This window comes from Perognathus longimembris, chromosome 14 (assembly GCF_023159225.1).
Source record: "Perognathus longimembris pacificus isolate PPM17 chromosome 14, ASM2315922v1, whole genome shotgun sequence".
NCBI classification, from domain to species: Eukaryota; Metazoa; Chordata; class Mammalia; order Rodentia; family Heteromyidae; genus Perognathus; species Perognathus longimembris.
The window spans coordinates 530534-555908 of record NC_063174.1 but is presented as its reverse complement, the minus strand read 5'-3'; the positions used below and the strand labels follow the sequence as shown (position 1 = coordinate 555908).

Sequence of the window (25375 nt, the reverse complement as noted above, 5' to 3'; positions counted from 1 at the left end):
CATCAGAACTAGACTTCACTTAGAAAAATCGTGATCATTCGAGCTATTTTCACAACTCAGTACTCAGTCTAGGAGTGGCACAGGCACATTTAAGCTCCACACCCCCTGATGTAAACTCATACTGCTACTCAAGAGGAGCAGATAAAGACAGCCATGTAAGATGGCTCCCCAGCACACACAGCTGTGCCCGCACCAAGTAGCTGCTCCAGGAACTGAGGCTGTGCTCATTGCTTTACATAGAGGACACTGCCTCCCTCCAGACCCGGGGCAAACAAAGTGCTCCATGGTAACATTTTCTTTGGTATCTACATTCCAACCCCTTCCTGTCAGCTGTGGTGAAATCTGTATTCCTGCTTAAGGTTTTCTTCTACTGTCTCCTGTTCTTTATCGTTTCTAAGCACCAATGCTCTCCAATCTCCAGGGTTCCCTTAATCCAAACCCATGAGTTCTTAAAAAACAACAACACAACAACACACTGAAAATAAAGCCCTAGCTGGGCATGGTGGCTCAAGGTGTAACCCCAGCTAGTTGGTAGTGGAAGATGGGAAGTCAAGGTTCAAGGCCATCCTGGGTGTAGAAATTTGAGAGACTCCATCCAATCAGTGGCTGGGCATGGTAGTGTACCCCTCCATTCTTAAAAAGACTCCATCTCAATCAGTGGCTGGGCATGGTGGTGTGCCCCTGTCATTTTTAGAGACACAAGGAAGCACGAGAATGAGGATCTCAGTGAAGGCCAGACTGGGCATAAGCTAAGATGCTACCTTGAAAATAACCAGTGGAAAATGGGCTGGATTTATGACAACAAGTAGATTGCCAGCCTTGAAAGCTTGAGGCCCTAAATTCAATCCCCTAATACTGCCACTAAGAAAAAAGCAAGCAAGCAAGCAAGCACGTCCAAGGTGGGAAATGGGTTGGGGAGCAAAGAAACATGAGGGCCATTGGCGTTTGCATCTCTTCAGCTGGGCAGTTGCATTGTTACTTGAGCTTCTCCTAGCTGTCACACTTCTGCCTGCAGCAGAGTTTCACAAGTGACAGAAGGAACTTTATGAATCTTAAAAATCAGTGCATTTTTCTCTCTTCCCAGCGGGATGCTGCTACAAACACAGCAAAGCCAAATCTTTCTATCTGCTCTAATTATCAGCAGGGATACAGGTTCCAAGTCACCAGGAGGAAGGTATTAAGCCGTGTACCAGGTATTCTTTGGAATTAACTCTAATTCCTTGCCTGTGGTTCTGAGATAGGGAATGGACATGGTACACACCGATTTCTGCCCATCCTCTCTTTCTCTCTTTTTGTAGTTGTGCATTTACAGAAGCAGTAGGAGCACACAGGGATTTGAAATAAGACCTCAGATTCCCATTCTGTTTTCAGTTTTTCCTTCTCTGCTTTCATTTAAAACCTTTTCGGAACGGAAAACCGCATACCTATTCAAACCCAGCTCTCAATTATCCCCGTCAACTATCAGGTGATCCTGCTGGAAATTGCTTCAGCTGTGCCAAGAAGATTTAAGATTGATACAAGGAAAAACTTTCTGATAGAATGGTGTTAAAAAAATCAGAATGGGTTATTTAGAAGCAATTATCTGGGAAGGTTCACCTCTAAGAATGGACCACACCTACAGAAAGGCTCTGAAATCAGGAAACCCTCTAACTTTGCAAGAACAAGATCAATTTACTCACATCAAGGGGAGAGCTAGAGTGAGAGTAACAAATGGAAAGTATGCATATTGAGGTTGAGACAAGAAAGCACCTTGGACCTCACCAGTTAACTTCCAGCCAGGTCAGGCCCTCAGAAAACCAACATTTCTATTAAATGTGACACCAGGGTGCAACTCCAGAATTTGCAGTATGCTGTGTGTCCTGTTACACTTACTTGGAAGAACGGTAAGCATGGTCCCTTGTCCAAATGACAGCTTCCCATAGCCACCACTACCTGTGTTAGCACAGTAACACAGGCCTTTACAAGAACCCCAGGGGGCTCTCTGAGGCTCACAACCACCTTCCTCTGTGTGTGTGTGTGTGTGTGTGTGTGTGTGTGTGTGTGCGCACCTATACAGGGGCTTGAACTCACGGCCCGAATGCAGTCCTAGAGTTTTTTTTTCTCTCTCAAGGCTGGTGCTCTACCACTTGAACCATAGCACTACATCTGTTTTTTTGGTGGTTGTCAATAAGAGTCTCACGGACTTTTCTACCCAGGCTGGCTTTGAACCTCAATCTCAGCCTCCTGAGTAGCTAGGATTACAGGTGTGATCCACCAACACCTGGCCTTTATTTAATTCTTTCCAAAAATTATATCTATGTATATGTGCATATATATACATACATATATATGTGTAATTTTGGAAAAAAAGAAACCCACCCAAAGGTGGATTGGGCCCACGAGGTTGCGTTTCTTTCTCACAAAGCCAGAGGCCCCCTCTCCGAGGTCCTAGGCTGCTCCCCGGCTTGCCTCCTATCTCCTTTTGCTTCTCATTCCATCCTGAGGCTTACTGATTTCTTATGTTCAGCAAGTCTCTTCCTAAAGGTCTCATTTCCATTTTACAGCATCATTTTCAGGACACTTTCTCTGATCAGTTTTCAAGACATGTCCTCCCCTCCCCTCAAGGTGTCACGTATTTCTGATGACTATGAATTGATTACAAGGAGACAAGAGGAGGGTGTTCAGCCTTTTGGAAGCTGACTAGAATTAGATGAGGTTTAGATTCTTGTCTCCTGAGCTTCCTGCATGCCCTAGCATAAGCAAGGAGTATGATGGACACCTTGAACTGAGCTGTCAGACAACTTGGTTTTTCTGTCAGTCTCGAACCTGGTCAAGTGTAAGTAGGAGCTCACCGAAGGTTTACGCCAAGGCCTTGCTATGGTGATTAACTGTTCTGGAAAGCCTTTCAATGTCAGGATAATCTGGAGATCTGATCCCCATGCACCACCAGCCAGATGTGAGGCCTCTCAGGCAGCCAGCCCAATGGCCAGGGTGGCAGAGTTAGGTGAGGTCCCTGCAGAAGGCAGGCTCCTGACTACTTACTTGGGGTTACAGTCAATGTTTTCCCTTCACTAAATAAACTTCCCATTGCTGGCAGTCACACTATAGGGATTTGGAGTTCTCATTGATTCTGTCTAGTAGATGTCACAGAAAAGCTAAAAAGAAAAAAGTTAATCAGCTTACTTAATACATAGTATGACGGTGTTCAAATCGTACCCCCCAAGAACAGATATTTTAGCTCTTTAACTGGATTCAGCTTTTAAACTGCTTTAAAAATTGTTTCATGCCCGTACTGAACTCAAGGCCTGAGCACTGTCCCTTAGCTTGGAGCTGTCTCACTTGAGCCACACCTTTAAGGCTGGCTTTTTGCTGGTTAATTGGAGATAAGAATCTCATGGACTTTCTTGCCTGGGCTGGCTTTGAACCTCAATTCTCAGATGTTAGACTCCTGAGTACCCAGGATTACAGGTGTGAGCTAGGCAACTATTAAATTATTAAAATTATAGTTTTATTATCTTTACGTAGTTAAATTTTTTGACTGAGTTTATGCTAGCCTCTCTAGTCATCTCAAGTAATTGCTTATTGGTAAAAGGTTAAAGTTTTAAGTTATTTGCTGTCATAGGAAAAGTTTGATAGAAAAGGCTGATCTTTAGTTAACAATCTATCTTCCTTCTGGACAGCAATCAGGTATACACATCTCTTCACATCTTTTCATTGCTTCATAGTATTTAATGTCTAAAGACACGTCTCTGTTCCTCCATCTCATCTCCCCCATAGGACACAAGAAACACATGCCTGCCCGCCTGCCCGCCCTCAGCAAACCCCTCAGACATGTGGGTACCGAAGTGCTGATGTGGAAATAGTCTGTGGTCTGCTGATAGAAGGAAACAACATTGAATCCTGGGTTTCTTGGACTGCATACAGCCTTGCCGGTAGCCCTTGTCTGCTGCATAGGAAATGTGACATCTGGAAGGATTCCTGCCCTGGGCAGGCATTTTCTTTGCATAGAGAGGTTGCCAAACTCTGGTCTCTCCAACATTGTAAAGGGTAGGGGTTATTTTAGCTCTCAGACCTCCAACGAAGTATGAGAGGAGTTGTACATTCTAGAAAACCCACAGCACATCCTTGCCCTAATGTGTTTCCAGTAAGACAACAAAGAAAACCTACTGTCTGGCCCCCAGCCTTGCTTGCTGGCCCTTTGAGTATATGGGATGTTTATAGGAGTCCCCTAAATCCCCTTGAAGCTTTAATTTGATAAGTCCTCAGGGACTGCTGAATGTGGAGTTTGACATCACCATGTATTATTAATTGTTCTGTTGTCTCAGACGTTCTGATTGTGTCCCTGCTGAGCTAGGCACTTCTGCACACGAGAACTTCCTAGCTAACCAAACCTCATGCTCTTCAGTCAGGGCCTATCCTATCTAGAACATACCAAGCTCTGTGCCACCAGGCTGCCCTAAGACCTCAGGGCTGCACACATGTCACTACCAGTCCTCTTTGCCACAGCCAGTCCTTTTATTTTGTTTTCTTAAAAAAATCTGTAGGTAGTTGTTCAAAAAAATTGATTCAATATGCCAACTGATGAGTACAATGCACTTTTTTTGTGCCAGGATTTGAACTTAGAGCCTGGGCACTGGCCCTTAGCTTTTTTGCTCAAGGATGGCACTCTACCACTTGAGCCACAGATCCACTTCTGCCTTTCTACTGGAGATAAGGATAAGAGTCTCACAGACTTTCCTGCCCAGGCTGATGTTGAACTGTGATCATCAGATTTCAGCCTCCTGAGTAGCTAGGATTACAGGTGTGAATCATTGATGCCCAGCTCAATTTCCCAATCTGTTAAAGAACTTTGTCTGGACAGTATTTTTCCATGTGCCTCTTCTAGCGTGACTTCCATTGACCATAGGAAGCAGAGCTGAATAGGTGAAAACTACAGCATGTGGCCTTAACTCAACATTGAGAATACTTAGCTTATGCCAGAAGGAGACTGGAGTCCTTTAGACTTTTCCTATTTTCATTCTACCTGAATTTTAGAACACTTCAGTCTCTCCAGCACTAGCTTAAAAGCATCATTCTCAGAAGCCTCCTGGCAACACACATTTCAAAAAGTGCTGATAGCAACCATTGCTCCTTGCTTTCACATCTCAGATTTTTAACTTCTTCAGCACACACACACACACACACACACACACACACACACACACACACACACATCCTTACTTTTACAGAAGGGTGGGTGTGTATGAAAAGGACTTACAGAGCACATGAATTCCCCCCTATTCACAGGAAAACTTACAGGGGAGGCTGAATCAATCAGTTTGGTTACTAAGGAAAAAGAGAGGTTAAAAACTCTGCCTGACAGATGAACGGAGAGAGGAAGGACGAGCAGATGCAGCTATCATAGTCTGTACACATATGTGAAAATGTCTAAGTTGAGGGGATGGAAGGGGTTGGAAGAGATGGGAGAGAATGATGGAGGTGATGTTGATCATTATGAATTGTACTCAGAACTGACATGTTGAATTGAAACTTTTTTGTATAACTACTTAATGATAATTTAAAAAGTTTTCTTTAAAAAAAAGCTCTGTCTTAGTTAACCAGACAGTTCAATTTTACCCCTGGAAGTTCTAGTTATCATACTAGTATTGAGAATAGTTCCTTTAAGAGAGATAAAATAAAGAAGGAAAAAGAAGGTAAAAGAAGAAATTTGCCTGTGGAATTTCCAGCATTACTTAATGAAATTGCAGGCTCCTGTTATTTCAGGAGATAAATTTAGGAGAGTTTTTACTATCTACATCAGAAAGATTTATATTTGGTCTACTGAATTTGCATAGCCACAATATGCCAATTTCCTCTCTATCTTTTTGGCAAACATTTCCTGGCCTTAGCAGAATCCCTCCGGATGCGGTTTCAATTTCCCTCACTGCACCAATAATTTCAGCTAAGATGGATGATAGGAATGGTTTTGGCTGGAGATAATTTAGTTTTCGTACAATGGCATTCTAATTCCTCTGCTGAGGACCATATCCCCTCCCCGCTCCAGCACAAACTTTAGATTTGGAAGCCAAGCAGGGATATTTTGGAGGGGTGAGTCACTGAAATGAGACTTGACTCCCTCTTTCTCCCACTCCCTTCCCACTTACTTGGATGCACAATTAGAAGAGTTCCTTTTCCAAATTCTAGTTTATAGCTGCCTCCTCCAGTATTCTCACAGCCCAGAGGGGCTTTACAAAAACAGGAGCAGGCACTTTTTGCAGAGGGCCTGGGGAAGTCGTGGAGGGTGGAAGGCAGTTGCTGCAGGTGTGAACTGGCTTTCACAGGCCAATAGAGCACCGAGAGGTATTAGCCTGACATACACGTATGTACACATGGTCGCTTAACGTCTAGAGTGTATCTTAAACTTTTCTTTATTATTATGTTTAATGACTAAGTTGCCACCCGGTTTTTCTTCTTCTCGAATTGTCTTTTCTGGACTGGCAATCACACCCCTCTACTTCCCTGTGCTTTCGGCGGGGTGGCTGGTCTTCTGCTTTTCATTGAATTGTTCACATCAACTCATTGGACCCTTGTTCACTGGAATGTGACTGTGGGAAGGGAGGAAAACCAGGGAGGCTCTGAAGTTTTTCCAGTCTTTCCTGGGCCTCAGTAGTGAGTCAGGCAAAACAGTGGCGGGCCACAGGGGAGCTTGCAGGTGGCAGCTTAGAAAATACTGTAGAGAGCCACCCGCAGCTGGGTTTCCATGCTGGTAGCAAAGGACGTAAACTGGAAGCACTACTCGCCCCACTTGGCGGCCACGTCCTGAAAAATGCCTGAAAAATGCCTGAAAAATGCCAGTACGGCCCTTGCTGCTGGCCACCCACGATGAATCACCTCCTCTCACCTTTCCCCTCCCCAAACATACTCCACGGCTGTAAAACATAACCTGGCCATATCATCTGGCCACTCTTTCCAGACACTCAAGATTCCATTTCTGTTCTCCTGCTCCCATCCTGCCAGCCCCTCGCCCCCCGCCGTCCCTGACCTCTGCTCTACCCGAATTCACTCTCCCTGCCTAGTTCAAGAGACCTTAGTTGTAAGGGAATCGAGCTGGTCATTTCTTCTTCAGCTGGCCTGAAGGAAATGTGGTCGCCCTTCTCAGATTGAACCAAATAAAAGCTGTTGAGATCACCTCTCTGTCCTTTTCTTTATTCATACTCCTGGCACTCGAAATATTCCTTTTATATTTCCTAACACTTACTTGGGTGGACGGTCAGCCTGGTTCCTTGTCCCAATACCAGCGTCTGGAAGGAGCTCTGGAGTCCCACTCCAGCACAGAGCTTTACACATACTGGGCTGTAAGCCAGGCCCAGGTGCCTCTCTCTCCTCCTGGGGGAAGGAGCGCACCTGGCTGGGTTTCCAGAAGTCAATGCGCTGATAGTGGCCTGGGACTCACCAGCCAGGGCAGTGGCTCCTTGGGGCCTTTCATTTTGTCTTCCACAGTCTCCTTTACCAGAATTGCCAGCGTCTTTGACAAATATTTAGCATGCTTACTTTACCTTTATAGAATTCCAAGTTTCTTTTTTTCACCTTTCTTTCCAGCCTCTACAGAGCTCTTGTAAAATAGCTGGGTTAAAACAATCTTTAAAGTCAGAATATGCCAGATCTCCTGAGGGAAGTTAAGCTGGTCTACCCCTGATGCCCCGGTTTGAATCCTTGGGCCCGTTCTCCTGGGGACTCGGCCCACAGTGCAGAAAAGCCAGGGGAAATCCTGCTCCCAAGACCTTCTCATTTCCACACTTGCCTGGGTTTATTTCTGTGCTCATTCCTCCATCCCACTGCCCCAACCCTCAGACGGAGGCCTCCTCAGCACTTGTCACCAACAGCGAGATAGCCTCAAAATCAATTCCTGGAGACACCTACCTACATGTCCTTTCATCTTGAAACAACGTGGTTTCAAGCTCAGGGAAATTCAAAAAGCAATTTCCAGTTTTGCAATGGGCAGAGGATTAGAAGAAAATCTGTTTGTTCTCTTCCTTATTCTTCCAGCTCCTCTTCAATAGTTAACTATTTATAGAAACATTCCCTTTAGGGTTAGAGAAATGTGATAACTTTCTAATCTCATCATCTTTTTTATTTCTTGCTATCTATTTGCTGTAGTCACATATTTACAATCTAAATTTACATTTCATTTCCATTTGTAGGAGCATCTAATGTACTTTTCTATTACTTCCAGATCACTGTGTATAATGATAAACTCTATTGAAATAAACCAAATCATAAGGACTTTTTCAAGCGAAAGGCTGACATGTCTCCCTATTCATGACAGGTCTGGGATGAACACATTGATATTAACATTTCCTGGCTAGACCAAGATAGGTGCAGCCCAGCCAACGGAGCAACAAGACTTGCAGGGCTGACATGCTATGTCTAAATAACTATCTATCGAGCATCTCTCTTTGGGATTAATTTGGATTTTCTTTTTAATCTAGTTCCCAAATGTCAGCTTCCCATCTTCTTAGCCTTCAAATCTCTCTGACAGGGAAAGCTTAAGGTAAATCTCAAGGATATTTTTTTGAACCTCAACCAATATTTCATCTCCGGACACATCACAAATAAAGGTACCAAAAATAAGGATAACTATTACACCTCTGGGAAAGAATTTAAAAGCCTTCTTTGGGAAAGATGAAAATGACAAATAAAATAGAATTGCATATGCTCCTTCTGATTATAATTTGCAATATCTGGAGGACTCTAAATATGTAATTTAGTCCAGAGACCTAGCAGCCGACGTATCTGTTCCTTAGGCTGTGGTAAGCTACTGGGCCACAGATCAGCATAGTGATGCTTTTCTGTCTTCCACTGTTTTAGGCACAAGGGATTTTATTTAGGAAGGTCATATGGAGGTAACATAAAGCTTCCTAGGGCATTCTGACTCTAGCCCTTCTAGTGTGGATGATAATTTGGTCATGAAAGTAGGATTTGTTTTGAGATATGCACTGGGTAGATGGCATCTTTTGGGTATATAAGCAAAATGAAAGCCTAAACAGTTGTTTGGAATGACCTTCTGCTGCATAGAAAACAAACTCTGTGATGAAGAATACTTGTAGCGGGGCTGGGATGTAGCTCAGTGGCAAAGCACTTGCCTAGCAAGTGCAACGTCCTAGGTTTGATCCCTAGTACCAAAAAAGAAAAGACCAAAAAAAAAAAAAGAAAAAAAGAAAAAAAGAATACTTGTAGCTACATTGAAGTTAATTGGGATTAGGTTTGTTTTGTAAATGGCGGGTTGCGCCTAAAATAGTCCACTGGGTGTTGCACGATGTGGAAGAGAGTCCTCATGCATTTAGGTTAGGGGAGCCTTCCTTCCTACTTTTAAGCTCAGTTGCTACTTTGTCATGAGAGGCAGACAAATGAGCAGGTGTCAAAAGGGCTCCTCTGATGCATAAAGCTCAGCCCAGGCAGGGATGAAAATGGTCCATGAGGACCCAATTAGAAATGCAGTGGGTAAAAGCATCCTAGGGCATGCTTTCAGAAGTTCACGATCTTTCTGTCTAATTTGAATATTTGCTTTCAATCTTACCTTTTCTCCTAAATATCAACCATCAATATCCGTACCAGGGAATGTTACATGGATTTCCTCAGCTAGCTTGGCTCCGAGATGTTGTATTATAGGGATTAGCTGAGTCTTCTCTTAATTGCACAGAGATGGAAGCATTTGTGCAAGGAGATAACAGGAGTGTGGCCATTCAGCTGTCTACATGAAGGGTCCCATTCTCATTGTCTCCTTTTGGATCAGGTGCATTGTACACCCCCTCCCCCACCCCATTGCTGTTGAGTCTAATCTATGTTTTCCTCATCCCCTCGTGTTCTGGGTGCTTTCTATCTCTGTACACTAAAACCTTCAATTCAGATTCAAGTCAGACACATACTTCCAACACTAACAAAACAACTCAATACTCCCAAAGTGATTAAAGTCCTTGAAGACAGTCCTAAAGGGACTCATGTGAGGGTTTTGACAGTGTTTTTGTCACCAGAAAAAAAAGCATGGTGAAAGATGCTAATAACTAGGTAACTCAGTTATGTTTTGCTGGATTTCTAAGAGTGGTACTTTATATTTAGAAACAATTAATCTTTTGCTCAAGGCTAGCACTCTACCACTTGAGCCACAGCGTCACGTCTGGCTTTTCCTGTTTATGTGATTCTGAGGAATCGAACCCAGGGCTTCATGCATGCTAGGCAAGCACTCTACCGCTAAGCCACCTTCCCAGCCTTAGAAACAATTAATCTTTATTAAAACATACCTGGTCTAATACTCAGAGTTGTTCCTCTCCCGAATGTCAGCTTATTATTGGCTCCAGAGTCACACAAAGACACAAGACTGTACAAAAACCTAGTTGCCCAACTTTTCCTTTATGCTTCTCAAAAATACTTACCTGTTCTCTAAGACCCCCTGTGAAAACCAGCTTTTTATAATGAGGGCTTGGCCACGGGACTTTTTTTTTTTCTTGTATTTATTGTCACTTTACTGGGAATGTGTCCACAAGCCCTCCCTGCTCCTAAGACAGGAGCAAGAACTTGTCTTTTTTTTTTTTTTTTAGAGAAGAGAAAGATAGAAGTTCAGAGAAATAATTGATTTTATCTTAGTCTCTTGGGAAAAAAAAATCCACCAATTGTAACCCCACACGAGTATGTGCGGTAGCAGGTATCCTGCATGTCTTAGGCATATGCCAGCTGTTGTTTGAGTTGGAATCTATTAAAGAGACTTCTGTGGTTTGGACCTGGACTGGAAGACAGAATGGAATATTTCTAGAGAGAAATTTGGAAATATAAGTTATTCAAACTTACATGGATTTACTGTCAGTTTTGTTCCTTTCCCAAAGATGAGCTTTTCAGATCCTCCCTGGTTCACACCCCCACAGACTGCTTTACAAATACTGCCAAGACCCTTCCACCGGGGGCTCCCCCAAGAGAAACATAAAGGCAGAATTACTGTACTGTGCCATTGCACAGTTGTGTGGTTATTCTGAAAAGGGAGAGAATCAGGAACCCATGGACAGTATTTGATCTTTGTGTGTGTGTGTGTGTGTGTGTGTGTGTGTGTGTGTGTGTGTGTGTGTGTGCCAGTACTAGGCCTTGAACTCTAGCACTCACACTCTTGCTTAACTTTTTTTGCCCAAGGCTGGTGCTTTACTACTTGAGCCACACCTTTCACTTCTGGCCTTTTGCTAGTCAGTTAGGGATAAGAGTCTTAGAGAGGTTTCTGCTCAGGCTAGCGTCAAACCTCAGTCTTTAGATCATGTTCAGGTCCTGTTATTCAATCCCTGGCTATACTATCTGAGACACAGCTTTCTAGGAATTATTTTTACACCTACAGAAATCAAAGCATCAGTGTCTTTCCCCCAAACAGAATCTCCTCATTGGTATGCATTTAGTTATGGAATCAGAATCCTAAGCCTTTTGTAGGACACCCATGTTAACAACGTAGTCGACCTCTCTATGCTTCTATAGAAATATAAAAACATTGTATTGTACAAAATGAAGAAATTGGTAGACCTATTTCATAGAGCTGGCCTCAAAATTAAGTGTGATAATGGGTAGAAAGCATGTAACAATTGCTTAGCTCATAGTTATCTGTTAATAAATCACCATTAATATTTTCCTCCAAGAAACAGAACACCTTGTCAATATTCCTCTTCGCACAATGACATAAAAATCCGGATGTGGTAGGCACATCGCTTCCTCTGACTAGTGTGGCTTTGTGGGCACAGAAGAGCGACCACGCTGGTGGATGAGTGGATTTGGGAAAGGTTTTATTTAGCTACATGGGTATACTTGCATGATATATGGAGAAGATATATTTTAGCCTGACAGGACTTGAATATTGGCCAGGGATAGGGCAAGAAGCACATCCCTGTGAGTTGATGTCAAAAACCTTAAGAAAGTAAGTAGAACACAATGTGTCTGGTTTGCCCAGACACATGGAGGTAATGACATACAGGTATGTCTCAGATCATGTAGTAGATACAGTTCAGGTGGTTAGGGAAGAGCCTGGTGATGGCTTCTCCAGGATTATATGTACAGAACAACCTTCTAGGTGATCATTAAGCAAAACAAAACAATAAAACAAAGCAAATCAAAGGATCTTAAAACACATTAAGAAAGAAGGTTTAACACTCTTTTCTTACCGAGATTCTCTGTTAGTTGTGTCCTTCTTCCAAACATTAACTTAGCAACACTGGTTTGCTGGACGTTGTGCTGAGGGAGGGACTTTGCAGAAACATGTGGTGTCAGCTTAGAGTCCAAGTTTCAGGGGAAGGATAAATGAAGGAATACTGTTTTGGGAAAGGCTGGTCCAGGGGCTTCAGGGCTGAGACATTGTCCAGGAATAATTTTTTTATGTCAAGAATATGGCTACAGTAACATTTTCTGTACACATAGATAATGTTCCAAGACAATCACGTAGCTCATAGGAACTATCGTAGGGTAACAGCTCTCCTTGGGGAAGACGTTAGCAGTACAGACTTTCGAAGTAGTGTTTGATGGTCATAGACAATTGTCTGAGGACAAGGCAGTATTTTCTTCTCTTTTTGCCAGTCCTGGGGCTTGAACTCAGGGCCTGAGCGCTGTCCCAGGCTTCTTTTTTGCTCAAGGCTAGCACTCTGCCACTTGAGCCACAGCGCCACTTCTGGCTTTTTCTGTATATGTGGTGCTGAGGAATTGAACCCAGGGCTTCATATATGCTAGGCAAGCGTTCTCCCTGTAGGCCACATTCCCAGCCCCAAGCAGCATTTTCAACCCAGCCTTTCCTTTTCCATTCCTGCCTCAGTCTGTAGATGCTGTGTCTTTTCCCTAATGTCAAGTTCAATCATTATTTCTGCTTCAGCTAGCTTCCTTTGCCTCCCAAGCACAGAATAATCTTATCTTCTTTTGGAACTCAGGGTGCTGTTTTGAGTTCATTAAGTCTTTCAGAAAGAATATTTGGGGTGCAAATACTGCTAGTGTGACAAGAACTGTGGAGTTTTCTCTGCCCTGGGTCTGAGCTGGTATAAGCTATGAACTAGCTTGGCTTTGCCCTGGACCTTGATATCAGGCTCAGCTGTGCGCCCTTGAGCAAGTTCATAACCTCTCTGAGTTTCATGGTCCTCATTTGCAATTAAAGAGAGATGTTAGGAGATCATTAAAGAATTTCCAAGCTGGGAGCCTTTGATTTGTTCCTCAGGACTAAATTTATAAAAAAAGCAAAAAAAGAAGCTAGACATCCCCCCCACCTCCCCTCCTGCACATCTCATTCCCCCATTTCTTAAAATAAAACAAATAGGCAAACAAAATAAAAGTAGGTCTCTACTTATTATACAATGAAATGGAGTTTTCCATGCCTACCATCTGCCTTAACATTTGATCTTTTCAAAATTTGAAGTAAAAATGTTAGAACTAAATCCTTAGGGAGATATATATTTTAATTAGAAGCTTCCAGAGAATTCAAAAGCCAAATTAAATAAGCTGACATCTCTGGTTCAAAAATAATACTTACTAAACTATACTCTCAGGTGAGTACCAGTGCCAAATATGACTTTTCCACGTCCTTCTTTCCCACAGCAGCTGCTGCCTTTACATAAACTATAGACTTTTGCTTACACCCTGGGAAGTAGCTTGACCTTCCCAGTGTTCTTGGCATGGGCTGGGGGAATTCATTATCTGGACAAGTGTTCCACACCTATCAACACCAGCTGCCAGCTATGGAGAGATTCTGCTAAAGACCTCTGAATAGAGGCTTACAAGATGATCTGTTCCTTACCAAAGAAGAACTTCTCAGTGTTTATTTCACAGTGCTAGACCTTTTTCCAAATATCCTTCTTAATGCTTCGCTGAGGCTTCCTGTCCCCAGATCCCAGGCCTGTCTCTAGTGTGATCTGTCTTCTAGAGAACTGAAACTCCACCTCCCCAAGTTCTTACAGGCTGTTCTTGCTCTCCATGCTGTTGGTAGACCATAAGTAGGTATCTGGGCTGGGCACTGGTAGCTTATACCTGTAATCCTAGCTACTCAGAAGACCGAGTTCTGTGGATTGTGGTTTGAAGCTAGCTTGGGCAGGAAAGTCCATGAAATTCTTTTCTCCCAATTAACCAGCAAAAAGACAGAAGTGGAGATGTGGCTCAAGCAACAGAATGCCAGTGTTGAGGCAAAAAGTTGAGACAGGGCCTAACCTCTGAGTTCAAGCCCCAGCAGTAACATGAATGGATGTACGTATTTGCACGCGTGCACACACACACACACACACACACACACACACACACACACACACACACACACCACACAGCCTGCCTGGTGGCTTGCCACTGTTGTCACTTAGGACAGGGAAAGATACCAACCTCCAGTACCTATCAAGTCTAAGGGATGCCAGGCTCCCATTTTCCTTATTGTAAAGACAAAAATGTCATTTCTCCTTTGTTGATTACCAGGAGCCTAATTTCTGAAATTTGTAGATTAACTTAAGGAAATTGTACTCAGGAAGACAAATATGTCCTACAAAATCATGAAATTAGCCAAAGCCAGCCATAAAATAACATTTTGATTACCTGATGTCTTAAGTTATCTATGCTATTGCAGACACGTTTTCCCCACTGAACCTAAGCTATTTACTCAGAGCTACTGTTAATTGTGTCCTGGTCTCAAAGCAAAATCATCCAGTCTTTGGGCCATTGATAAAGCCCTCATCTCCCTTTGGACAATGGCAGTATTTCCTTAGTAACTGGTCCAGATGATCGTTGGGAAAAGCTATGGGCTCTTAACAGATATTTTTTAAATTGAATCAAGCATTTGTATTTTGTTCCTATTCCTTAAGGAACACTTGGATTTCTCTCTCTGACAATTTTCAGGTGAAAAAAATAATTCAAGATATCACATGCTGAGTTTTATGATCCCTCTGGTCTCATCTCCAAATGTCAGTTTCCCATTAATCCAACACCCACAGGAGTGAACACCTTTACAAAAACCTGAGGCACCAGTGTGGCTTGAAGGGGGTGTGGTCTCAACTGCATTCTTTGCTTACTAGAGACACTCTATTTCCCATAGATGCCCCATCTTCCCTAGGAAAAGATTGCCCTCCTTCAGTCTTTTAGAGTAGTGATAGAAAGGAAAAAAAAATGGATTTCAGGGATGAAGATGATAAACAAGATATCAAAATGTTATCACACTATGCAGAAACATTTGGAGGGGAAAGGAGGGCTTGATGTTTTCCCCAAAGGCTGTTTCCAGCACTTTTCTCTCTCTCCCAGATGCAATGATAACTGGGTTTCCAGTTGGCATCTGGGCGTGGACCTCCAGGCTCTGAGGGATCACAAATATTTAAACTCAGGAGTTACGTTAGCCTCCAACGAAGACACAGGCTATCCTTCTCCTCCTGCTGGGCAATGGGAAGTGCAGGCAACAGTCACCTGAAGACCTAATTGCATAACTCTTAGGCCAGCTCTATGGCTAGAATGTGAGACCTAGAAAGGAGCTTAATGGTTGTCTGGGCAATGTTATTTCCGTGACAAAGGGGCTGAAACCCTGACAGGTAAGTTTGCTCAAGGCCATGTGTGTAAGTAGAATTCAGGGCACTTGAGACTTAGTCCTGCCTTCTGCTGCTTCCTTCAGGTGACTCAAGACAGGAACCTTCCTTGCATGGCCTCTGTCCCTAAGGGCACTATTGGCTGGCCCAAGGGATGAGTCTCCTTGTTAAACTCGTGCACAGATCCTGTGGAGGAGATTGTGGCACATATTTCATAATTTTCGAGGAGAGACAGAACTTCCTCATTCATTAAAAATTTCATTTCTAAGGCTGCAGGAAGCAGCGATTGATAGCCAGGGAAATGGCCCATGAGATCCCATTGATGCCAAGGAAAAGATAGAGATTGAAAAATTTGCCCTTTACCGAAAGGATAATCCAACAGAGTCGATTCTGATTATTCTCTCTGCAGGACTCATTACAGAGATGGAATCAAGTGCCCAAATGGCACTTGCAGAATGGTGTGGCATTGCCTCTGTTCCTGCTCCCATGGGGGTTCTGTTTAGAGACACATCATTCCTTTCCTCCAAGTATAGATGTGGCATCAGAATCAGTGCTTCAGGGAGTTGCTACCTGTAGCGGTGGAGATACAACCCGTTTTCCCTTCCTGACTTGAGAGGTCTGGTTGAGAAATCAAGTTGGCAGGAGTCAGGCCAGGCCCATACAATTCCACCATGAAAAGTATCACTGACCTGGATGGACCAACACTGCTCTTCCCTCAGATGACTCCAGAAGTGGCAACAGTGACCCTGTGGCATGCTCCTTCTTCCTTGTAGCTTGTCTTCAAACACTGGCTTTGAGAAAAAAAGACAAGTTTCTTCTTCTTTTTCTTGAGAAACAAGCATGAACAAGGTCTTTCCCCAAATTATGGGCCCTGGTAGCTACTGTTCTGTCTCGAAGACATCTTCTGTCCCTTGTCCTTCGCTGGTATGCTTCCTGTTGTCTGTCAGGCCAGACAGGCATCCAGGGATCCTGGAATGGAAGATGCTACAAGAGAAAGTGATGTAGAAACTCTTTCTCTGGACCATTCATTCTGACTCCACAGTCAAGTATTTCCATTTCATTTTTACTCCTCTATTTCTATTCTTCCACAGTAGATCCCATTGTCTATATCCAGTATCCATCCAAATTACTTTCTCTACATTCTTTGCGGTTGCTTAGACTCTTTGAGGACCAGGATATTCATTCATCTGTCCCTCTTAGGGGACTGTCTCACACATTGGAAGACAATCCTCTTTTGGTGATAGCTGGCAAACAGGCCTTTGGACCAACCAAGAAGCAGCTGCACTTTCAGGGTTGAACATCAGGAGAATGGAGATAGAAGAGCAGCTTTGCCTTAAGACGTAAATCAAGAATGTTTTTTCTTCTCTGATCTATTTCTGTCTAGGGAGCTAGATAATTAGAGCAGCAGAGGGCGCTGCAAGGTCAAAAACAGAGCTGCCTACCTCCAAGGACAATGGGAGAACAATGCCAGGAGTGATCAGGACTCAGATCAAAGGACAAGGTTGGCTTTGTTTACAAAGTTCCTGGGCCCCACTTAGTTCAGGACCCCTTTGGAGTGGTGGTCGTGGGCTAATTAAGGGCCACCCTGTGTCAAGGAGGGCAGATGGACAGGGCCTGCAGAACCACCAGTGCCCTGAGACTTGCTTAGTCTGTGGGTAGCAACGTACTTAAGAGGGAACACTGACACTGTAGGAAGTTATATCTGGAGGGTTTGTTCCATCTCTAAATTTTAAGTTCACTCGATCATATAAGAGGTGCATGTTTTGGAAGACCTAAGGACAATGCTTTTGAAGGCTCATTTCTCAAGCTCCCAATGCTCTTCAGGATTTGGGAAGAGCCCAGCTGGCTCAGGTCTCCCAGGAGCAATGTGTTTGCAGCACTGACAACAAAGTAAAGATGCAGTCTTTTTTATTTTTACTTAAAAAATCATTAGTTGGTACAATATGTCTTTCCCCAAATTTCATAACATTATTTTTAAGCTTACTTTTAAAAAGCATACATTAATATGACAAGGGTACTAGCCATTGTGCCAATTCATAGATCTATACAGTACACTTTGAGCAAGTATATGCCCTCTATTTTATTTCCTTAATCTCCCATTGACTTTATTTATTGATTTATTTTTTAGGGGGAAGTCCTGGGCTTGAACTCAGGGTCTGGCCTCTGTCCCTGAGCTTTGTCCATCAAGGCTAGTGCTTTACCACTTGAGCCGCAGTTCCACTTCCAGGGTCGCAGGAAACTCACGATCCCAGGCACTGGACTGACAGGTTTAGCACCCAATCAACCAGGGATTCAGGCACACCTATCACCTGGGAGGCGGGGGCTTCACCTTCCCCCATCATGAAGACAAGATGGCAGACCCTACCACTTACCGTGTGGCCAAAATGATGCCGGCCAGACCTGAACTCCCTATTTCACTGGCACCCTGTTAACATTATTATTATTATTATTAGGCTCACTGGAAGGGAAACCTGCTACATGGTTCAGGAGAAAGGAGTTTATTGAGGGGGGGGCGGCAAAATGCCAGCCCACATAAGATGGAGGCGCAGGGAGACAGAGGGGAAGGAAGAAGAAAAGAAGAGAGAAAAGAAAGAGAGAAACAGAGAAAGGGAGCAAGAAAGAGGAGGAGAGAAAAGGAAAGAGAGTGGGGAGTTGTTTTTCAGACAGCTTTCACAAAGCTGTAAGGTGTGCCAAAAGGTGAACCCCAACACCACGTGCGGCCACCTCCTTTCCCCACCCGTCAGGCTCTAGGTAACCTCCCAGGGGTGGGTTGGCAAATTGATTTTACCCACATGCCAAGTGTTCGTAAGTTCAAGTACTTTCTGGTTCTTGTAGACACCTTTATGGGATGGGTAGAGGCATTTCCCACCACAAACAAGAGAGCCTCCTCCGTGTCCCAGCTTCTTTTACAGGAAATAATTCCCCGCTTTGGCCTGCCTGCTTTATCCAGAAGGACAGCAGCCCGGAATTTGTCTCCTCTGTAACCCAGCTCCTCTTGGCTAAGTCTCTAAACATCTCCTGGCATTTTCATATTCCCTACCACCCTTAGTCCTCAGGGAAGGTGGAACATGCCTACCGGTCCCTCAACAGACTTTAACCAAGCTGTCCCTTGAGTTACACCTGGATTGGTTAAAGCTTACCCTTGGCCCTTCACTGCCTGTGGGTTCGACCAAAAAGGCCTTTGATGCTAAGTCCTTTTGAGGTTATGTATGGTCACCCACCTTTGCCTCCCTGGTTTCAGGCCTCAGATTCCCCTCTCCCTCCTCCAATGCGGTCTTCTCTCCTTCAGCACCTGCGGCACACTTTACTTTGGAAGTATGCTAACCACTGTAGCCTCAGGCCTCCTCATCTTCTGAGCCCTCCATTAATGTGCTGGGGACCTGGTGTACATTTCAAAGGACACCCAGTTCCACCAAGCTTTCTGCTAAGTGGGAAGGACCTTATCCAGTAACTCTCTCTACCCCTACAGCCATACAGATTCAGGGACATCCACCCTGGATTCATCTCCACCAGGTCAAACGTCACCTGCCTGATCCACCTTCATATACCTGTGAGCCAACTGGACCCCTGTCTCTACAGATAAAGATTGGACTCAGTCTCCTCCAGTCACCGAGGATCCAGAGGCTCCCACTGTGGATGAGTAACATCTCCATAACAGCCATGGTCTTGGTCAACTTGGACAGTACCGCCCCCACCCCCCCTGCCTCCGTCCATGCTCCCTGCCTGGTACTGCCCATAACAAACAACAAAGGGGGGAATGTAAGCTTATAGAATGCCCCACCCCAGACATAAGATCTGCCCTTGACGATGTGACTTCGCCCTTATTGATGATATCTGAGGGGCAGGTAGAGCACCTCCCACTCTATCCACTCGAGGGTACCAAGGTCCCCCTGGGTGACAGTTCTGGTGCCGTTTTCCGTACTCCTTTATGGGAACTTGGCCTTGCCGGCTCTGCTGGCAATAAACTCTTCTGCTCTATGTGACTTCGTCCATGGTCTGTGGTCTTCTGGGATAATTTCCGTTCAGATGTGACCTCAGAGAACGGGGAAGTAACTGACTCCAGGTGTGCCAGTGACCTAGGTAACCCAGGTACTGGGTGCAGACTTAAACAGGGGCGTCTGCATGGAGCCCTCCCAGGAGTGGACCTCACAATTATTATTATTATTAATTATTATTATTTTGTGCTTGTACTGGGACTGACTTGGGGCCTGCTGTCCCTTAGCTTTTTCACTCAAAGCTGGCACTCTACCACTTGAGCCACACTTCCACTTCCAGATTTTTGCTGGTTAATTGTAGATGAATGTCTCTCAGATTTGTCTGCTTGAGCTGGCTTCAAACTTCAGCCCACAGATGGCAGCTTCCTGAGCAGCTAGGGTTACAGGCATGAGCCCAGTGCCTGGTTTATTTTTTATTTACTCAGTATCTTTCCTCTGAGCAGCTTTGGTGAGAATAATGCTTTAGGAACTATATTCATCTGTCAGTTTAACATTTCATGAGCCTCCTTCTCACTCAGTGGCACGTCTATTATCCCAGCTATGGGGGAAACACAATCACTTGGCACAGTGGGACATGCTTGTCATTCCTAGTGACACAGGAGAAACGCACATAGGAGGAATGAAGCCCAGGCCAGCCCAGGCATAAAGCAAGACCTTACCTCATTCACAAATAACCAATGCAAAAAGGGATGCAGGTGTGGCTCGAGTGGCAGAATGTCTGCTTTACAAACTGGAGGCCCTGAGTTCAATTTCTAGTACTGCCACCTTCCCTCCCCCCAAAAAGAGATTGAAGACCATTAGTGTGAGAATGACAGTTTCCTTGGTGCATTTACCTCAGAGTCACAGCTCCTTTAGTCACATGACTATTGGGGCTCCTGCTTCCCTCCCTTTTTTTTCCTGTTGAAAGACCTCATATAGTCTCAGAGATTTCAGGAACCCTGATTTATTTTATATCCTTTGCCCTGATTAGAAAGAAGATGATTCTTATTGTGGGCTTTATGCTTTTTTTCTGTGAGTGGATTCCTTTCTCTTGTTCTATAACTCTTGTTTCTTTCCCCGATTCTCCGAAGTTCAGCCTCTTTTTCTCATACAAACCTAGGTTCTCTGCCTTTGGCTTTCATTTTTGTGTCCTTTTTTTGTCTCTCCCCACTGAGTTCTTCTGTGCAGGCTTGTGCTGGACACGGAATGTGGGAGTGAAAAATTCACCATTGTCTTATTTCTCCTCTTCACAGACAAGGGCATGCTGTGTAATGAAGTGACTCAGGGTCCTCTGGACCAGACGGTGGTAAGTGGCAGCAAGATAACATTGTTCTGCACTTACAATGCTACAGATGCAAACCTGGATTTATATTGGTACTGCAAAAGGCCAAATCAGTCCTTTCAGCTTATTCTTTACAGGGGTAACTCCCCATCTTATGATGGAGATTCCAGCGAAGGACGATTTTCTGTGAGGCAAAGTGAAACTCATAAAACCTTCCACCTAGTGATCTCCCCAGTGAGAACTGAAGACATTGCCACTTACTATTGTGCTTTTGGAATCCACTGTGATGCAGGTGCCCAGGAGGTCTGCGCACAAACTGTGGGAGCACAGCAGAGCCGGGCTACCTCCCAGAGAAGGTCATGTGCTAGAGCCGACATCCTTCTCTTAGTAACTCTGTCCCAGTGTGGTCTCAGAAAGTGCCCTCTCAGGATGACTCAAAAGACGTGCTTATATCTAGGTGAGCTCTGGTTTCTCAGGAGCAGAACACTTCCTCTTCTAACTCAGTGAGACCTTGCCACCTGAGTGTCATGTGGTTTGCGTGGGAGAGCTTAAGGCTTGTCTTTGTGTTCCCATGTCTGTGCTGTTTTGCCATGAGGGTATCAGAATGGTGCAGGAAACACTTCAATCTGCCATCAGTAACATCTTTATTTTAACTTCCAACATTGCTTCATCATTGTGGTGAATTGTTCTGTTTTCATTTTAAGAACCAAGTTGGCACAAAGCTAATTTAATCCCCCCTCCCAATTTATCTTCTTTCTTCATCTTATGTCTAGCCACCTTAACTCTCCCGAATGTTTTCTGATAGTTCCATGTTTCTTTATTGAAAAACATTTTTCCTTTCCTAAAGAACATTGAGCCAGGTGCTGATGGCTCACACCTGTAATCCTAGCTCCTCAGGAGGCTGAGATCTGAGGATCAGAGTTCAAAGATGGTTGGAGCAGACAAGTCCCTGTGAGAATCTTATCTCTAGTTACCCAATCAAAAACTGGAAGTGGTGCTGTGGCTCAAGTGATAGAACACTAGCCTTGAGCAGAAAGAGGCTCAGGGACAGCACGTAGGCCTTGAGTTCAAGCCCCACAAGAGACAAAAAAGAAAAAAAAAAGAGCATTTAGTTATTATAATACAATTGTCTGTGAATCCCAGAAGCCCAAATTTCCAAGGCCCTGGGCTTGAGTTCAGCGGCCTGTCCAGAGGAGACTACTTCCTCCAGGGGAAACTGAATATGTGATGTTGAAGTAATTACATCTCTAGTCTCTGGGACTCCATCTCTACTTTTTTCTACTTCTATTGACTTTTGTATCTTAAAAGAGTTGCAAGAGTTCTCAGACACTACAGGGTGCCAGTGGCTCATGCCTGTAATCCTAGCTGCTCAGGAGGCTGATATTTGAGGATTGAGTTTTGAAGCCAGACTGGACAGAAAAGTCTGTGAGACTCTTATCTTCAATTAACCACCAAACAGGCAGAAGTGGGGGCAGTGCTCAAGTGTTAGAATGCTAGCCTTGAGTGAAAAAGCCTAGAGAGTGTGAGATTCTGAGTTCAAGCCCAGTTCTTGCATGTAAACACACACACACACATACACACACACACAGACACACACACACGTTTTCAGACATCTTAGAAATGGAAGATGCCTTATATATTGTTTTGTAGAGAATACACTGAACCTGGAGAGGCAAGGAACATTCCTGAGAACTTAGAGCTGATTAACAAGAGACAGGGACACAGAGCTATGTACTTGCAGGGCTCTCTACAGTGGCTGCTCCCCAGGCGGCTCTGTCAGGAGGCATTTTGGATGGTAGTTGTTGAAGTGCACTTCACTGACAGTAGGAGGAGAGTAGCCACTGTGTGGAGCAATGGAAAAAGCATGGGGTGAGGGAGCCACAGGCCTTGGGCACATGGCCCAGCCTCCTGGGGCTTCCATGTGTCACACAGGTATCACATAGTTCAGTTCATGGGTAATGGCCCCATGTCTGAAGGCAGCCAAATCCCCTCAGCTCCTGCCTTAACTCTTTTCTGGAAGCTTCTTTTGGTATAAAACATTCATGGCTCTGTTTGTGTGCTAGGATTTTTTTCCCTGGTGAAGCGGGCCAGCCAGTGTCTTGGTTATTGCTGTTAGGGGTCACTCCTGAAGTTCATCCTGTCCTCATTTTGGGGACTGTGCTGTGCTCATGTAGCAGGAGCTTTGGGCTGATGGTCCTGCGACCTTGGTTCTGTTCCTGCAATGTCTTCTGCCTCACAGAGTCACTTTGGACAACGAAACACTTTTTTAAGGGGATGGATGAAAATAAGGATATCCTTTTTTCATTCCTAATAATTTTAGAGTAACATTTTAATGTGACAGCGAGGTAATCAGAGTGAATGTCTTGGAAACTGGAATTCTTCGCACATACAAGGTGGAGCTGTGTGGACTGTTTGTTTTTCCCTGCATGGAACTGGATTATCCATTTGCATTATCCTGAATACACGGACTCCATGTCACTGTCTCCTTTGGTTTGGCTGTAATGGTAGGTGGTGGTGTCAGGGGAAGGTGTCTGGGGAGGTGGTAGCGGGAGGGGGTGGTGCAGAGGGAGGTGGTGGCAGGCAGGAGGAGGTGTGGCTCCTTGACTTGTCACCTCATAGCTCCAACCCTACACAGGAGCTGAGGGAACCACAGTGTTGGCTTACTGGGGCCTGCTCCCTTTCCCTGTGCACCTGATAAGGCAGTGGCCCAGGTGAGGTGGGAGTTGTAGGGCTCAGGGCCACACTGAGCAGCTGGGCTGTGGTTGCTGTTGTGGTAACAGCAGCAGGAAGCCCAGGGCTGTGGCTTCCAGGCAGGAGCCCCAGGCTGGGGGCACAAGGGGCTGATGTGTGATCTATCAACTCAGTTTGGCTTCTGGCTAAAACTGAGTTCACAGCCTCTTGTAGTCTGCAATGAATAAAGCCAGTGACAAAGTATGTAAGACACAGTTTAATAAATGCAGCACCGACAGGCACTGAAGAGAAAGGCAGAGACCACCAACCCCAGAGGCCAAGGCAAAAGAATCAGCAACCTCAAACTTCCTGTGTAAAGGCAAGACAGATCTTCTTGTTACAGGGAAAGATAGAGGCCATTCCCATCCCTCCCTCTAAAAGGCAATAAAGATCTTATTGTTACAGGGAAAGATAGAGGCCATTCCTATCTCTCCCTCAAAAAGGGAGGAAAACGGCTGGAAAGCAGGTCCCTTGTCTTGCATCTCTGCACCCCCAGTATAGTGCCAGGGGCCGAGAGGAAGTCAGTTCATGAATATGAAATCAATCTACAGGTGCCATGCCTTATCTCTGTATCTAACTATCATTTTGGCTATCAGAGTGGACAGTATTTGGATCAGATTTTAGAAACCTCATTTGACTCTTGGTGTAATTAATATACATTAAAAAATAAAAAGAAAGAGGAAAGTAAAACAAAGTTGCTTAGATGAGGAGGGTGGCACCAGCCAGAGGGCAAGGGGATGGTAGGATGAGGGAGAGTGATGGAGGGGTGGGGGAGAGTCAGATGTATTGCATATGGGATGGATGGATGAAACTTCCTTTGTAAGATCAATGTATGCAAATAACAAAGACCAAGCGAGCAATTCCTTTGCCTGTCTGAAGAGGATTGGGGAAGCCAAATGGAATTTTGTTTGGGAAGTAGTAGGAAAAGCAGAAAGTGCTCAGATTATCTTTTGCCCCAGTGCTGCCACGCAAAATCTCTGATGTGTCTCCCAGAGCCATGTGGAGGGTGAACCGAGCCACAGCAGGGGAGTCTGGAGACACGGGCCTGGCAGCCGAGTGCTGGGTGCAACAGAGTCCTCCATATGTAGGAAAAAGGACAGCTGCTTTCCTTCTCTTGGAGCCAATTTTCTTCATGGAGAATGGAGCTGGAGACTTAATATTTCCAGCTTTCTATTTCTGAAGATAGAGAGAGCCAGGTGTATGGCTCCCAGCTTTAATCCTAGCTACCAGAGGCTGAGATCGGGAGGATTTTTGATTTGAAGCCAATTAGGGCAAAAAGTTTGGGGAGAACGCCATCTCACCCAATAGGTTGGCTCTGAAAGAGCACCTGCTTAGCAAGTCCATGGTCCTACTTAAACTTCTTTGAAAGAGAGGAGAAAGCAAAAAAGAGAAAAACAGATGCAGAGAGGAGTGAAGCATTGTTTTCCAAATATGTAAATTACAGGCATTAATAAGATAGATAGGGCTATATTTATATGTTGCTCTAGGCCTTTATAAAGCAGTATAACAAGCTTGATTATAAACTTCCGTTCTCTAGGACTCTTGCTTTCCGATAGGACTGGAGGTTGAATAAGCCTAGGATAGCTCTAGCGGAGGATCATAACAGTTCAAGAGCAATGTACATATGATCATATAAAATGATGCGAACTGAAATGAACTCCAAAATATGGAAACAAGAGGCTTTTGTTGATTTAATGTACTATATGAAGTGATTTATTTTTCTTTCATTTTTTTGTTCCCACTTTGGTTTATGCCATCATCACTGTTTTTGATTCTGGTACCCTGTGTCTTGTATATACATTTATCTGATTTGGGGAAGAGAAGGGGAATAACAAAGTAGTGAAACCAAAGACAAAGAAAGGGAGAACCAATGTAACAGAGACACT

General features: G+C 44.4%; 1 gene segment (V, D, J or C); it reads right to left on the bottom strand.

Annotated features, from left to right (window-relative positions):
- Positions 1–25375, bottom strand: part of LOC125362953 — a 436105-nt gene that overhangs the window by 65785 nt on the left and 344945 nt on the right.